Source organism: Cheilinus undulatus, linkage group 12 (genome assembly GCF_018320785.1).
Source record: "Cheilinus undulatus linkage group 12, ASM1832078v1, whole genome shotgun sequence".
NCBI classification, from domain to species: domain Eukaryota; kingdom Metazoa; phylum Chordata; class Actinopteri; order Labriformes; family Labridae; genus Cheilinus; species Cheilinus undulatus.
The window spans coordinates 5,901,238-5,916,722 of record NC_054876.1 but is presented as its reverse complement, the minus strand read 5'-3'; positions in this window follow the sequence as shown (position 1 = coordinate 5,916,722).

Sequence of the window (15,485 nt, the reverse complement as noted above, 5' to 3'; positions counted from 1 at the left end):
AACTCTTTTGAGCAATACTGCCACCTAGGTTGGTAGGTAAATACTGCCTGTGTGATGGCCTTTTTTTTTTCCCATTCGGACATATTCAACATGTGACTACATCCACCAAACTGTGAGCCTCTAACTGTGATAGTTTGGAATGAACACAAATACCATTACCCTCCTAATGCCCAGACTTTATAGTTCAGCATAACAATTACGCTAACATGTTTTCTCAATAAACTGTTAAGTCTTTGTGTTGTGTCTTAAGCTAAGAGTTTTGGATAAAGCTGCTTTTACTTTGAAAGAAAACATGGTATTCATCAGTCCTGTAGAGCCTTATTTAAATGATCAAATATCACCCTAAAGTTAGACTTACAGCCTTAAACACAGAGGGAACTGCTAGCTGTCTGCCTACTGTCTCCTCAGCTTACTCCTGTCCTGAACTCGACCTGCTGTCTGGAGATTTTTTTTCCATATTGACTAATCTTATGTGACATTTATGGTAACACCTTTTTCACATTGCCTAATTATGGTATGCTTGTTTATTCATATGTTTGTTTAATTCAGCCTCCAGGCCGTTAACAATATAACTGACCTCTGACCTCTTACTCTGTATAATGACTCATCCAGCGATGCCATGAGGAAAACCGATGTTTTTATTTGTGTAGATATTTTTAAATGATATGCCTGCAGATATTAAAGACATTTAAACTTCTTCACATGCTCAGTGTGAGTGCACCTGCAGAAAGCCTGGTGTCTCCCTCCTGCAGCTCTTAACTTTGACTCCCTATGGAATAAGATTTTACCTACAGGCGGTCCAAGAAGTCCAAGCTCCAGGTTTTTATTCTAGCATGAAAAAGAACCATTTGAGTTTTTTCCCACAAATTATTAGGGGTTATATACATTCTTTCTGAGAATCTCTCTAGTATTGTACCTTCAAGCTTGTGTAGGTTCAGCCATCAGATCACATGATTCTTTTAAATGAACCTCACCTGTGTCTGTGTCTTGTTCACGCCCTGATGAAGACCCTGTGTGGTCAAAACTGGTCAGCTTTCTTTGTGATTTTATTGTTTTATTAAATATGCCCGGAACCATTAAAGACTTTTTAACCTAATCCTTGAGTCGAGCGAGTGCGCCTGAAGATTGCCCTGGTGGCTTCTTCCTTTATTTGACAATTTACGCATCATTCTTCAAGAGCACCTGGCTTTTACCTGGAGTTTACCACACAACGAGAGCACACGGTACATCTCTCCTTTTTGCTGAAAATATGTAACAATTTGGACCTTGAATATGTAGTAATTTGGACATTGTAACAAAACATAACTCAACAAAGAGACAAGACAAAAATGTTTGAAATGCACATTGTTGCAGAAGAGCATACATGCTTCTATTATATTTCCTTTAATTTTCCCTGAATTGCAGGTAAATTTTGGAAATTTCACAAGAAATAACCTCATTATCTTGGGAAAACCACTTTTGGAAACCTAAGAAATGGATATAAATTTAAAATCCTGCGAAAAGAACCAGAATTTACTCATTATTACGGAAAAATTAGAAACCTGAAAAGTATGGAAGCTTGTCCACGTGTGCTGCCACATCAGAGACTTTCTGCCACATTTTTCTTTCAAGGCATACATCCAAGACCCACTGGAGACAGCTTTGAGACCCACTTTTGGGTCCTGACCCACCAGTTGAGAACCACTGATTCAACCCGTCCACTGGTATCAATGCTCTATCGTTGAAATCTATATGTGGATGAATAACATTGGTTACATTTATGTACTTTGCATCTATTGGATTATTTTTTCATCTCATCCAACTTTATTTAAATGATGTCTGCATTATGTTTCTGAATGACCCTGATGAAGGCTACAAGCTGAAACATGTTGCTGCTGGAGCTTTCTGTTTCCTTCATTGAATGCAGACTTCACAGGTGAGAGCAGATATGCTGTTTGTAGAAATGATCTTAAAGTGAAGATTCCTCACAAGATCTCAAAGAAATGTGCGCCATCAAACATAAAAAGCAAATGCTGCGTCCACAGCTTGTTGTCCTAAAGTGTGTAAGATTTGTAGTGAAAATCAAAAAATGATTTTTCACCCCTTGAATGGGTTAGAAAAGTAGCCGCCCTGTCTTTATAAGCTCACATAGTTCTTGCGTTATTAGTTAAGATGTTAATTTAGAAAAAGCAAGACGGGCTTAGACTTAACAGAAGAAACAGAAGCATGCAATTTAATTTCTGTTGAAGGTGTTTTTTTTTTTTTGACAGATCCATCAATCTATTAACAGATTGTGTGATGGACAATGTTGAAAGTATGAAATGAAAAGCTGAAATGAGTGGATCCACTCAGGCCGAGTGGCTTAAAACGGTTTCTTCTGGTGCATAAATGAACAAATCTAAGAAAAGGCATTGCTGTGAAAAAAGTTCAGGATACTCTCTATGTGAAAATGCCTATTCAAATAAAAATTGAATTACAAAAAAAAAATCAAAAAAGAGGAAAAGAGTTGTTATGTTTGTGAGCTGTAAAAGAGTGTACCACCTAGCTGGCGATGTGACCCTGTCAGCTTGCTCTGATTGGTTGGTATCTGTATTCCATTTGAGGCAGTTTGACCTCAAATTGAAAATTTACCATGTTTTGTAGTTGTGTTTTGAGGTTAGGGAGGCTCAGAAAAACAGTTGTACTGACATAACACACTAGAGAATTATTTGAGCATATAATTTTTTGTGATGAGCCTCTAATTGAGACAGCCCCTTGATCATTGGTGGGCGGCTAATTTGGCCAGAAGTCAGGCTAAATTGTCTGCTGATTTAGCTGGACTGGTAAATAACTAAACTACTTCCATCACAAATATTGAAATGTTATTCCTCCTCTGTATTTCCTGCATCTTACCTAAAAATGGTTGCTTCCTATACAAAACACCAAAGTGATTCCAGCTGTTATTCAAGTCTTCAAACCCAAACGTTGGTGCCATGACAGAATGTCCACTCCCTACACCGTTCATAATGCATGCTCTTTATTTTTAGACTGTTCTTTTTAGCTGGCTTTGACAGGGTTCATCCACTTTACCTTTACCTGTATTATGTGAACTTATTCTTTCTTAGTGACATTTAGAATTAAATCGGCAGTCATGTTTTATGTAGCAGTGTCATTACTTTATACCGTAACAGCTATGGATGATATCAGCCTGTAACAATATCACCTCTATGATCTCATGAAGGTATTTTACTCCTGTGTTGTTCATGTTTTATAGCGACAGTCATCCATAGATCAACCATCCTGGCACTAACATGTGATGGTAAGTCAGTCTTCTATTGATATAATGCCAAGTTAATACTACAACATGAGCAGGGCGTTCTCATATGAGCACATTACAGTTCACACACGTCCTCCCTCCCATCTCATCAAATACAGCAGCTTCGTCCATGACCTTTAGCTTCAAAATGTGATGCATAAGTATGCCTTTACAGGCAGGTTGGCATGTGCAGGGCTCTGCATTCAGATTAGCTGAAATACATATGCAACATCCTGTTTGACAGACCTGTCACATGCTGGGTCTGTGAGACATACGGGTATCATTAACACGTTTAAATTTAAGTTCATGATCAGTTCCTTATTTCCTTCAAAATAAAAGCAGGTCATTATCCAAACAGGAAGTCAATTACCTTTAGTATAAGACAGCTCTGAATGCAAAATTGTGAAAATCCAAAATGCAGCAAAGGGTTAAGATTCATTGTGATAAAGTGCAGAGATTCTGGGATTAATCACAAATCAAAATTTACACGAGAGATCATCTCTCTGGTCTGATCTCCATCTAGTTGTATTTTTGTGCAAATGTAAGAGGCTAAAAGTCAAGAGACTTTGTACAGACTCCAGACCGGCTGCTATCAACACAGCTGGAATCACAGCAGGTCAGACTGTTATTTGGCTGAGTGTGCTGCAGGAGCATGCTTGTCTGTCAGTGAGGGGTGACTGTTCTCATACTGAGATCTTGTTTTGGATGCATCATGAGTCAGGTAGTTGGTCAGTAAGATTATCACCATTTACTGTGAGGTAAGCGTGTACTGTAGATCATGACCATTAACGGATTGGCATCAAATATTGAAGGGATTATATCAGATGTAACAAATCAATGCTGTGACATCAAACTGTTGAACTATTGAATTTAAGGCCTGGTCCGCATGGAACAAGACTAGGATAAAACCTAGTATATGGCCGACTGCAATTATCTGGGATGCCTGCTGAAATACCTGACTGAATCGTGTGTTCTGGCAGAGTGATTCGTTTTTGGGGTGTATAATTGTGCTGTCCCTAATCTCTGTAGGTTGAGAATTGAAGGATCACAAAAGTTTAAAACATAAAGCCAGGAAACAGCTAACCTGACACACCAAATATATTTCACACTCATCTGGGAAAGCTCCCATAGAAAGCATTTGGGAAGGGCAGGGCTTTTCTGAAAGTCTTCAGAAGGTGAATGGAGGAACGATCTGTCCGTCACACTTATGAGAAGCTATCAGAGCGGCAAATGATGTAGAGCGTATGCGCTAATCTTGTGCAAGCCACCCCTGCCTGGTGGAGCTTCATGTAAAATTGATGCCAAGGCCCTACAGGAGACGAGCAAAAACAACTTCTGTGCCAAGACAAGCTTTCGCTGTCCCTCTTTGGGCTTGTTTTAAAAAGAAATGCGGTCCAGTTCAGATTAAACTGCCGTTTTCCGACAGCTACATACATTCAAGCTAATGGCTACCGCGGCAGTAGCCCCTGGATACACCAGAAACCCCCACCCTAGTGATCGCAAACCTGTGCTGAAACAGAGCAGGAGAAGAGCGAAAATGTGGTGGTTTTCGTTCCTCTTGTTTTATTTTGACATTTCCGTTTCCTGTTGGGTGGTGATTTGCATTAATTTCACTGTGGGCTGTGTCTGAAACCACTCACTCATTCCCTACTTCCTATCCACTCTACAGTGAGCAGCATGTAGTGGACTATATAGTGGACTCAACTGCAAAACACAAAAACGATTTCAGCCACTACTCCGGTTACGAGCAATGACGTCATCACCGTCTCACAATTCAAACGTTTAGCAACAATGGCTCGTAGATTTCGATGACAATGGCTGAGGATCGAAATTAATAGTAGAATTTCAATGAAAATTGACACTAAATGTGATGTATTTTCCCCCCAAAATTAAAAATAATAATAGATAAAAAAGCTTCTGTCTTTAGTGGCAAAATAGTGTACATTTTTGTGTGGTCTCATGTCTTGTAATCCTCAGAATAACTCCATTTTAAATCCTTGACAGTTTCTCACAGATTTGGTTAAAACCAATAAACAAAAAAGTATTAAATAAAGTTTTTATATATGTTTCTGTGCTCCTCTCGTTCGTCCGTAATGTTTGAGAGCAGCAACAGCTATGTATGATGGTAAATATTGCTGGGCTAGAGACCATCAGTTGTTCACTACTTTTCAAAATGCATTGTGGGATAGAATGAGTGTACTAAATAGTGAATAACAATGCTCACTCAGACACCACTAAAAAATGGCGGATTGACTATATAGTGAATGGGGGTGATTTCGGATACAGTGTTAGTTTCCTCTGAGGCTGATCCTTTCCACCTGTGGCTCCTTACAATCTCTGCATTACAATCAAGCTCCCTTGAAGAAGGCTGCAGAGACTCACCTCAGCGCCAGAGAATTTCCAGCTACTTCTCAGTGGTAACCTAGGCTCTCAGGCTCTCGGATCTCCAGTGATCTTTTTGTGCATGATTGACTCCAGTGCTTTTTGTGACCTTGCCACTAACTCTGCCTTGTCCTCTTTTTTCCAGTGCCTCACTCCGTGCCTCACCACAGCCCAGCCTCAGCACTCTCACTCCGGAGCCCTCACTACCCCCCACACCTGGAGCCCCCTCCCTGCACACTGTTAACCAATAAATCTGTTAAACTTCTGCAAACTGGTTTGCATTTTGGGTCCACCACCACAACTACACTGCAGAAAACATGTTTTCGGTTACAGAAAGCTTTCAGTGTTGCTTTCAGTGTTTCTTTTCAAAATAAATGTTGCTTAGTTCTAGCCAAAGTGCTGCTGTGGCTAATTCTGAGCTAACTCCACTAGCAGGCCTTGTATACAAGCATTCACACAACTGACCCTTTCCCTGTAATTATCACAAGCTCATGGCAAAGCAGGTCAGGAGAAGAGGAAAAACATGTTTCACAACATAAAAAGCTTTTAGGGTTGTATTCTTTATTTCATACAGAAACGTGGCCCAGTTGTAGTAAAAGGGATGCGGTACTAAAGCTACAGCAGAGATATTTCCAGCGGTGGAGGCAGCCATGACTGACGACTTCGGTACAATGAAACCCCGTCTATAGCTCAACTCTGCATGTATGACTCTGAAAGTAGAGTCAGTCAGTCAGTCACATACAGACCCATGTGTAGGTCTGACCTCAGCAGTCTACCAAAAACCATAACAGTGGTCAATATTTAAGACATCCCAGTTTAACAACTGGCAATTAGAATTGCTAAACAACAAAAACAGAAACTACTTTTAAGTAAATGTCAGAGCCAAACTAAGTATGTTGAAAGTATGTTATCCTGTAGACTGTTGGACATGGAGCCAACAGGAAACATAACAGCACATGTTCTTCTTACAGTTCACTTCTCTCTGAGAACAATGATGTCCCAGCCAGCGTAGACAGATACAACAGCCATCAATTATGCACCGAATGCATCAAGCTTTCCACTGTGAGGTGGATGAAGAAGTAGAAACCTAGGCCTATGACTGCAGACTCTACACTGCCTCTTTTGTTTTCTTTGTGCTCCCTGTGTCTCCTGAATAATACAAGTGGCTGGAGACTTATTGAATCCTCAGATTTACTTCCAGCACTTAGAACAACACTGCCCTTCTCTTCATTCACTCCGACTCCAGCTGCTGGCGCTGAGCCTGCATTGTTTCTGCAAATCTTTTTTTTTCCCTCAACATAGGCTAACACCTGAAAGAATCTGAAGAGAATCGAACAGTCAGCAGGAGTCAGAGATGTAGAGAGATGTCTAAATCTATAGAACAGCACTGAGAGAACATGAGGAGCTTCTCCTGATTCTTTCTGATCAAACGTTCAAACATGTTTTCTTTCCTTACATTATAAAGTAGAACTACTGCCTGGCTCTTACATGCCTCTGTGAATAATTCAAACACCAGACAATAAAAGAACAATGTTAGGTCAGGGAGATGTAGGTCCTATGAAGATACAATGTGGTACAAGGTTACTCTGATCTTGCTGCGACCTTTGACCTCCAAAAATATAGATGTCCACCCTCATAAGAATTTACAGGCTTGTGCTCAAGGTTTAACAAATAAAATAGTAACACATAACAACTACACTAACAACTTTAAAGCATGAATAAGGCAGCATTACAAAGCAATGTTATTTAATTCTAGTCATCTATAAACTAAGCTATAAATGCTTTATTTATACATTTGTAACCATAAACAACTCAAAAACATAACTGTCTGGAGGTCAAAGGTCAAGATCACTGGGCCTCATGTTCAGCCCTTGCTTAGACATTTGTAATTCTCCTCGACCCACCATTGAGTTTTCACTGTCTGGTAATTACAGGCATGGAGAGGCTTCCTGGTGGGCCGGGCTGGTTGTTTTTGGTCCGATAGAGCAGGGGTTCCCAAACTTTTCAGCCCATGACCCCCAAAATAACAGTGACGAAGACCGGGGACCTCCACTGTCCCGAAGGTCGGTGTGGCATAGTCGAAAACAGCCATGCACATTCAAGAATCGTCATGTGCGGGACTTTTAAACATTGCTTTGATTTCAGCATAAATTTCAACAAATTACCATATTTTCATTTCCGTTGGACCATTTTATGCATATATTTGTACAGAAATGCTTAAAAATATACAATTTAAAATCATTAACAAATACTCTCTGTTTCTTGTAAGGCATCTCGTGAACCCCCAGGGGGTCCCGACCCCCACTTAGGGAACCACTGCGATAGAGTCTGGTATAGAGTGACATTAGATAGATAGATAGATAGATAGATAGACAGACAGACAGACAGACAGACAGACAGACAGAAAGATAGATAAAAGCTGCCCTCGTGAGGGTTGAACTCGAGCAGGACTCATACGAGTTTTCCCGACACAGCTACCATCCCTCTTTTGCATCCTGCATCCCCTCTCTCTGCATCTTGCATCTCAGTCCATTAGCTAGCCCAGCGTTACTCAAGGCGTGGCTCTTGAGCCACATGTGGCTCTTTTGTGATGATTTTGGCTCTTTTCTATCTTAATTCGAAAAATTATTCCCCCAGAAAGCTGTAAAAAAGGGAAAATTTGACTTTAGAAGTTGTCTATTGCTAGTCAAAAGTCAGTTTATTTCCCTCACTTATACAGTATGCTTTAATTGTCAAACTTCATTGTCAACTTTTATTTTTTCTGTATATTTTCATTGCCCTCTTTTGCACCTTTTGCCCCTTTTGTCCCTTCATTTGCCGCTTTTTATCCATTTTTGCAACTTTTCCCCATTCCTGCCACTTGTATTCAGTTTTTGCTGCTTTTTGCTCTCCTTTTTATTTGCATTTTTTCCCCTTTTTGCCATCTCCTGCCACTTTTCACCCATTCAAACTGCCTTCTGAAATCAAATGCCATATTTAACAATTTTTCCTAACATTTTGCTGTTTTTTTGGCTCATTTTAGTCACTTTTCACTAATTTTACTGTGAAGTTTTTCCTGCTTTCTGACAATTCTTGCCACCTGTAACTTACTTTATTATCATTTCTCACCCATTTTTGCCACTTTCTGCCCTTTTTGCCACTTTTTCCCCTTTTTACCAAATTGTAGCCATTTTATGCCTATTTTGCCCCTTTATGGCCATTTTGCCACCTTAAACTTGATTGTATTGCCACTTTAACCCTCTTTTTGCCACTTTTCCCCACCTAGATTGTGGCTTTTGCAAAGGAAATTTCCAACAATTTGCCTCTTTGGTTGAGTAACACTGATGCAGCCCAACCTGTGCACTTGGTGAGGGAAGACCGTCACCAAGTCTGTCTGACTGCCAACATTACCGTAGCATATTTCCACATGTGCCTTTTCAATGGTTATCCCTCAAACCTAAGAGAGTCACAGGGATAATCCAGAGAAAAAGTTAAATAATAACCAGAGCAAAGCTGGAGAAAAAGTTAGATTTAAAAACAGAAAGCCTTAGAGGCTGATACACTGCAAAGTGTGCAGAACTTTTTTAATTTCAAGCCCAGAGCTTGATGTAAAGGTGGAGATGAGATAGGTAAGCAAGCAGTGCCAGATATTTAACAAAAAAAAAGACACATCTTGCTACCTGCCTTAAATCAATAGCTGGGCATACAGAGTGAGCATTCAAGCGTTTTCTCACCTGATGATTTTGAAGTTTGAGGTGCGTAGTTTGTGAGGACACAAAGACCGACCTTAAAGGGGACATATTACGCAAAATCACTTTTTAAGGCCTTTCTTAAAAAAATATGTGCCCCTGGCCTGTCCACAATCTTCTCAAGTACCAGAACCCCCCCTCCACATTAAAAAAAAATGTGTGCTAAAACAAACCATTCCCAGATTTTCTCCTAATGAGGTCATGTGGGGATTTAGCCCCGCCCCCAGGCTCAGTTGGCCCTCCCCACTAGAAAGAAAGTTCTGCCCTCCTCTCCTGATCTTCCTCTCAGATCAGGAGAGCCACATCCATTTCCTGAGAGGGGCGGAGTCAGGGGCGGAGTCAGACAGCTCAGTAAGATTTAAAGCCACAGACACAGAAACAGCTCGTCCTGAGCAGGGCTGAAACAGAGGAGTTTTTAGACATGCAAAAATCCAATACTGGAGTGTTTTTTCAGTAAGAGACTTCACTTCATATAAACTTGTCTTAAAAGGGTAAAATATATCCTCTTTAATTAGCAGAGCCATGAGCAGATTCCAAAATGTCAGGGCATTTTTCGCATGTATAAACTTCTCCCAGCTGATCGTCAGATGATCCATGGGGGACAAAGAGAGGGCTACATGAGGAGAAACTCAAGACTCAACAGGTAAAAGCCTGAAAACTTCTTCTACTGGGTTACCTTTTTTTCCTTGTAACACAACAAAAACTGACAAAACAAAGAAGGAAAAGGCAGGAGTTAAGGCTGAATGTTCCTGGCTGATCTGATTGTTTTTATGTTGTCTTAAGGCAAAAATCAAACTGTCTAATCTCAGACTGATATAATCTTTTCCCACTGACTCTCTCTCTCTCTTTTTCTCTTCCTCTGAGATCAAAACAAATAATGATTCATGCTTATCATCAAAAAGAGAGTTTTTCCTTCAGTGAAGTCAAAGATCTGTCTTCTGATGACTGATTTATTGGACTTTGGGATAGCAGAAAATGAAGGCAATCATATCTTTACCAGCATAAAATGAATGACTCGTTAGTTGTTGTGTAAACAAAAGGCTGTCTCTACCTAAAGCTAAATGTTTGAAACATCCCCAGCATTTTATTTAAGATAAGACGGGGAAATGGTTTAAACTTCAGGTATTAATAGCCCCAGACAAAGTTGTAATCCTTGGGCTGACCCTGGTCCACCCTGATTTCACTCGTCAGTATGAGAACTCGGGGTGTGTGCGACGATGGGGGTGCAGTGTGAGCACATAAATATTGGATTTTGGTTGTTTGTCATCAATGTTTCACACTGAATGCTGAGATCAGACCACAGAGTAGGATGCATTCAGTCCAAAGCAAAGGCAGGGACACACCCATGGGTGAAAAATGAGTGGTTTCATTTGCTAGGAACGTGTGTGTATGTCTGAAATATAACAACAGTGTCAGGTGGAAAATAGCAAAGACATCTGTGCTGCATGTGAAAGTACTTTGAACAAGCATACATCGTCATCACTCTCACAAAATCTTAAGCACAAAAACACTTTTCTCTGCATCCTCTGACTGTCTGCTTTGTTTCTTGGTGACCTTGTGTTGCTCCATGCTCTGTAAACACAGTCTGTGGCTGTGTGTGTGTCTTTGTTACAGTCATAACCAGCAGACGACACAGCCTTCTGCTGCTTCCTCACCCCAGGACAAACATTTGTTTCTCCTCTCTCTCTGCCCTGAAGCTCCTGTCTGCTCTCAGAGGTCCTCTCGGTGATCAAACCTGCTGAAGCTCTACGATCAGAAGCTCCATGTGCAGCTTTTTAAATACCAGACGGACACACTGGCACACTTTAAGAAGAACAAGAGAAATCTTTTCAGCCTGTTTGGGCTGAATAAAGTAAACACTGAGCAGCTCTGTTTGGATCAGCTGCAAATATTTATGCTTCAAGAGGATCAGGGAGGTTTAGGGCAACCTCCAGTGTTGGTAGAGTCTTTATCTGCATGTTTCATTGTGTCTTAAACATACGACACATGTAAATACTCAGTAAAACAGAGTGATATACAGTATGCACTCCAAATATAACCTGACTGAGAGTTTATTATAGCTCACATAGCCTTGTTTTTTGACTCAGAGGTGAAACAGAAGCTCTGTCTACACTTTAACTTAAACTAACATTGTGGGTTCAAGCATGTTTTTCTCTGATTTTCAGACAGGAATCTGCTCACCACGTTTTACTGTAAAGAAGATCTGGTGAATGTGAGGCTGTCATATTAGAAACAGACAGAGTAATGATATATAGAGGTAAGAGCTGTCCTCATGTGGAGGGCACATCTGAAGTCCAGTAACATCACAAGGTGCAGCTGATTTTTAAAGCTCCTTTGAATACAGTTAGCAAACAGGCCTTTCCTTCAGCAGCTAGATTCAACCGAGAGATGTACTGTTGATTTCATGGAACCATGGTGACAGACGTGTCTCAGTACCATCATAGACGTGACGGTGTCAAACAGTAGGCCTTCAGAGCAAAAAGTGATGTTTTTTCAGTGGAGCAGAGCAAAGAGAAACAGGAACAACAGTTACCAAGCCCTTGCGTACCCATCATCCTTTGCGCTCCACTAGCTGATCAAACAGTGCGAGAATGGCGGATGCTTCAAGTTGCGAGACAGAACAGAGGGACAAATGCTGCGAGTCGGTAACTTGGGCGCTACGATCTTTTGCGTCAAGTTAAGGGCACATTTGTGATGACTTATCCACTTCAGAACCCGGATTTACGAGTAAAGATCCTTACACATCAGATGCAATTTTTACAGGAGAATAATTCGCACAAAGTCCTTTTTTTTTTTTTTTTTTTTTTTTAACCTGTAGCAAGTCAATGCAAGCTTCCACACCAGTAATGTCATTTTGCAGAGTGTGACGGATATTTTTTTTCAACCATGGTTGATTTTTTTTCAGTTTTTTTTTCACACCTGACAGGCACACATCTGTCCTATCAAAACACTTGCTGGTGCAGATTTTTTTTCCCTCTAATTTTGGGCTTTTTGGTGCCTTTATTTGACAGAGGAGGACAGTGGATAGAGTCAGAAGTGGGACGAGAGTGGGAGGAGACATGCGGCAAAGGACCACAGGCCAGATTCGAAGCAGGGCCGCCCATGTACATGGGTCATGTCTTTGACCGCTGGGCCCATGGGTGTATCAGGGGAGAAAAAGGATACTGATTATCTGGGTCCACAGACGGGCCCTTAAGAAGTCTGCAATGAAAAGTGTTTTTAATTTATTTTTTCTTAGTTTTTCTGTCATCATTGAATCAAAAGCAACTAAATGGATCAGCCAACAAACTTAAATTTGTATCCAATAGAATAAATAGAATGCAGGGTGGCCCTGCTCCTCATGAAAGATGTCCAAATGGTGTAGTCCAGCGCTACAAAATAATGCAAGTAAATTTGATATAACCATAGTAAAAACTGCGGCTCATAAATAGAGAAATTATGGTTCAAAAATACAATAAAATGCATTTATATTTGTAAAAATTATGCAAAATGTGTTGCTTAGCTAGCCAGTAAAGGGGGCCCTGTGTAATAATCTTGCTGGGGGCCCAAAAGCCCTAGCTACGCCCCTGGCTAGACCATCTGCATGCCTGGTGCCAAGTTTTAAGGCAGACAGAGGAGCAAAAACGTCTGCCTCTCCAACACCACATGATGTTTGTCGTGCTCTCATATCTGTCTGCAGCCTGTGCTTGTGGTTTTCGCCTTATGTAGCCCGGTAGAGAAGGAGACAGGCAGCCTGACATGTCCATGTGATCATGGAAGCACAACTCACACAGCTGGAGCTGTTTCCAAACTAACGAGACTTTAGTCCAGTGAAATATTCAACAACACAGTCTCCACATGCAGCGTATAAATGCAATCAGCTCACTGAAATGACTCCTCTAATGATTCTAAGATGATGATGAGTGGTCAGACCTGTCCAGGTCTGGGACAAATGGTGCAGTGTGGAGCTTTACAAAATGGGTTTGCCTGATGACAGACATGGTGAGTTCATCAGCCTTGCAAGATTAGCATACAGGAATAGAACATGCAGAGATATACAAGTGCATCTATAAACATAGAATACCATGTAAAAAGGAAAATTTTATTAAATGATGATGAATATGAACTATTTCATAATATTTCTCTTTAGATGCACCTGTATATCTCTGAATGTTGTAGTGTGTAATGTTTGGTTTTGTTTAGTTTTCATTCAAGAGATTCAAATGAGAATCCAATGAGGTGAACATGACTTAACAGGGTTCTTTTAAAGATGAGGATGAAAACAAATTTTAAATGTCACAGTTTTGAATGATGTTTGGTTTGATCTTCTCTGACGTGTTTCAGGTAGTGAGAGAATCTAACTGCAGATCGTCTTTGTTCACAGCGCCATTTTTAAATGTTTGATCTATAACTGATTCTTTGATGCAGAGATCTGTCTAAAGAGACAAACGCATCATAAGAATACCAACGATGGAGCTGGTTTGTCAGCACGGATAAATTCAGTGTAAAGAGTTTCACCTGTAAACACTAAATCATACTGACATGTGATTGGTCAACACAGCTTGGACCATTTAGCTTTACTAACGACAAGACTTGGTGAAAGTCACGACTCCTGTGTGACCCGTTTAAAGTGACTGACCTAACTCAACAGAGGTCCAACTGGTGCTAGTAGTCTCACAGTTAGTGAAAGGGAGAACACCTGAGTGCAGTCAATGTGTTTTAAATGACTGTAATATAAAGACACCTGTGTCTGGAAGGTTAATCCTGGCTACCATTGCACCATGAAGACAAAAGAACACATTTCAAGAAACTCAGAGAAAAGGTTATTGAAAAGTATGAGTCAGGGGATGGATGCAGAAACATTTCCAAAGCTCTGAACATCCCCAGAGTTCAGTTAAACCCATCATCAAGAAATAAAAGAAATATGGCACATGTAAATCAGACTGTCCTCACAAACTGAGAGACTGTACAAGAAGGAGACTAGTGAGAGAGGCCACCAAGACACCTATGACTACTCCGAAGGAGCTCCAAGCATCAGCAGCTGAGATGGAGAGACTCTGCAGACATCAACTGTTGGCTGGGTTCTTCACCTTCAAAGCTTCTTCAAAGCTTTATGAGAGAGTGGCAAAGAGAACGCCACGGTTGAAGAAAACTCAGATTAAATCTGGACTAGGGTTCACTGAAAAGCATGTGGGAGACTCCATGGTCAAGTGGGAGAAAGATCTTTGGTCTGACGAGACCTAAATGGTGCATTTCTGTGCAGAAATGGTTTAAAGATGACAAGAGGAATGTTCTGGAGTGGCAGAGTCAAAGCCCAAGCACCACTGAAGCCAGACTTACTGCTTTGTGTGTGCATCCTGTCTGTCAACACGTCCCGTACTGGTCTGATTCTCTCCTCCTGTCATTTATGGTAGGAAGGTTGTGAAGCACCTGGTCTGACGTGCGCAGAGAAGATGATGTTCAGTCCACGCCTGTAAATCTCCACTTGCTTTCATCTGAAACACATCTGGCACTGATGATAAATTTTTGACCTATATAAGTTCATCCACATGTTTATCAAAGAACCACAGAGAGAGGCCGAATCAGTAGAAAATAAAAAGGTTGTTTTTTGAGGATACAAAGCTCCACATGATGGATTATTCTCCATTGTACCATCATCATTGTTTCAATCTTCTGTAAGATTTAGAGACAAAAGCACTTTGGTTCAATCTCCTCTGAGGAGTTTTAACGGTTATGAAATAGTCCTGAATGTACTGATGCCTCTAAATGACCTATAAAAGCACACAGAAAGAAGATTTTCCATTTATTTATACGTATTTATTTTTAATACCTAACATTATGTCATAGGGCTGGATTCTGCTGATGTGATTTACTGCACAGACCAAAGAGCTTATTTCTAAACATTAGCCCAAAATAAAACAGTTACAGTACGGCACATGTGAGCTGGAGGCAAGGAGACAGGAGGAATCCTGCCCACATGTAGAGAAAGGGAACAAGACACCAAGAGACAAAAGCAGAGACTTAAGTACAAAAGCAGATTAAGTTTTAAAGTACAGGATGGAAACATGAGTCAGCCTTTTGTGTCTTTTACCATTTAAAGAAAATTCTGGAATGACTGAACA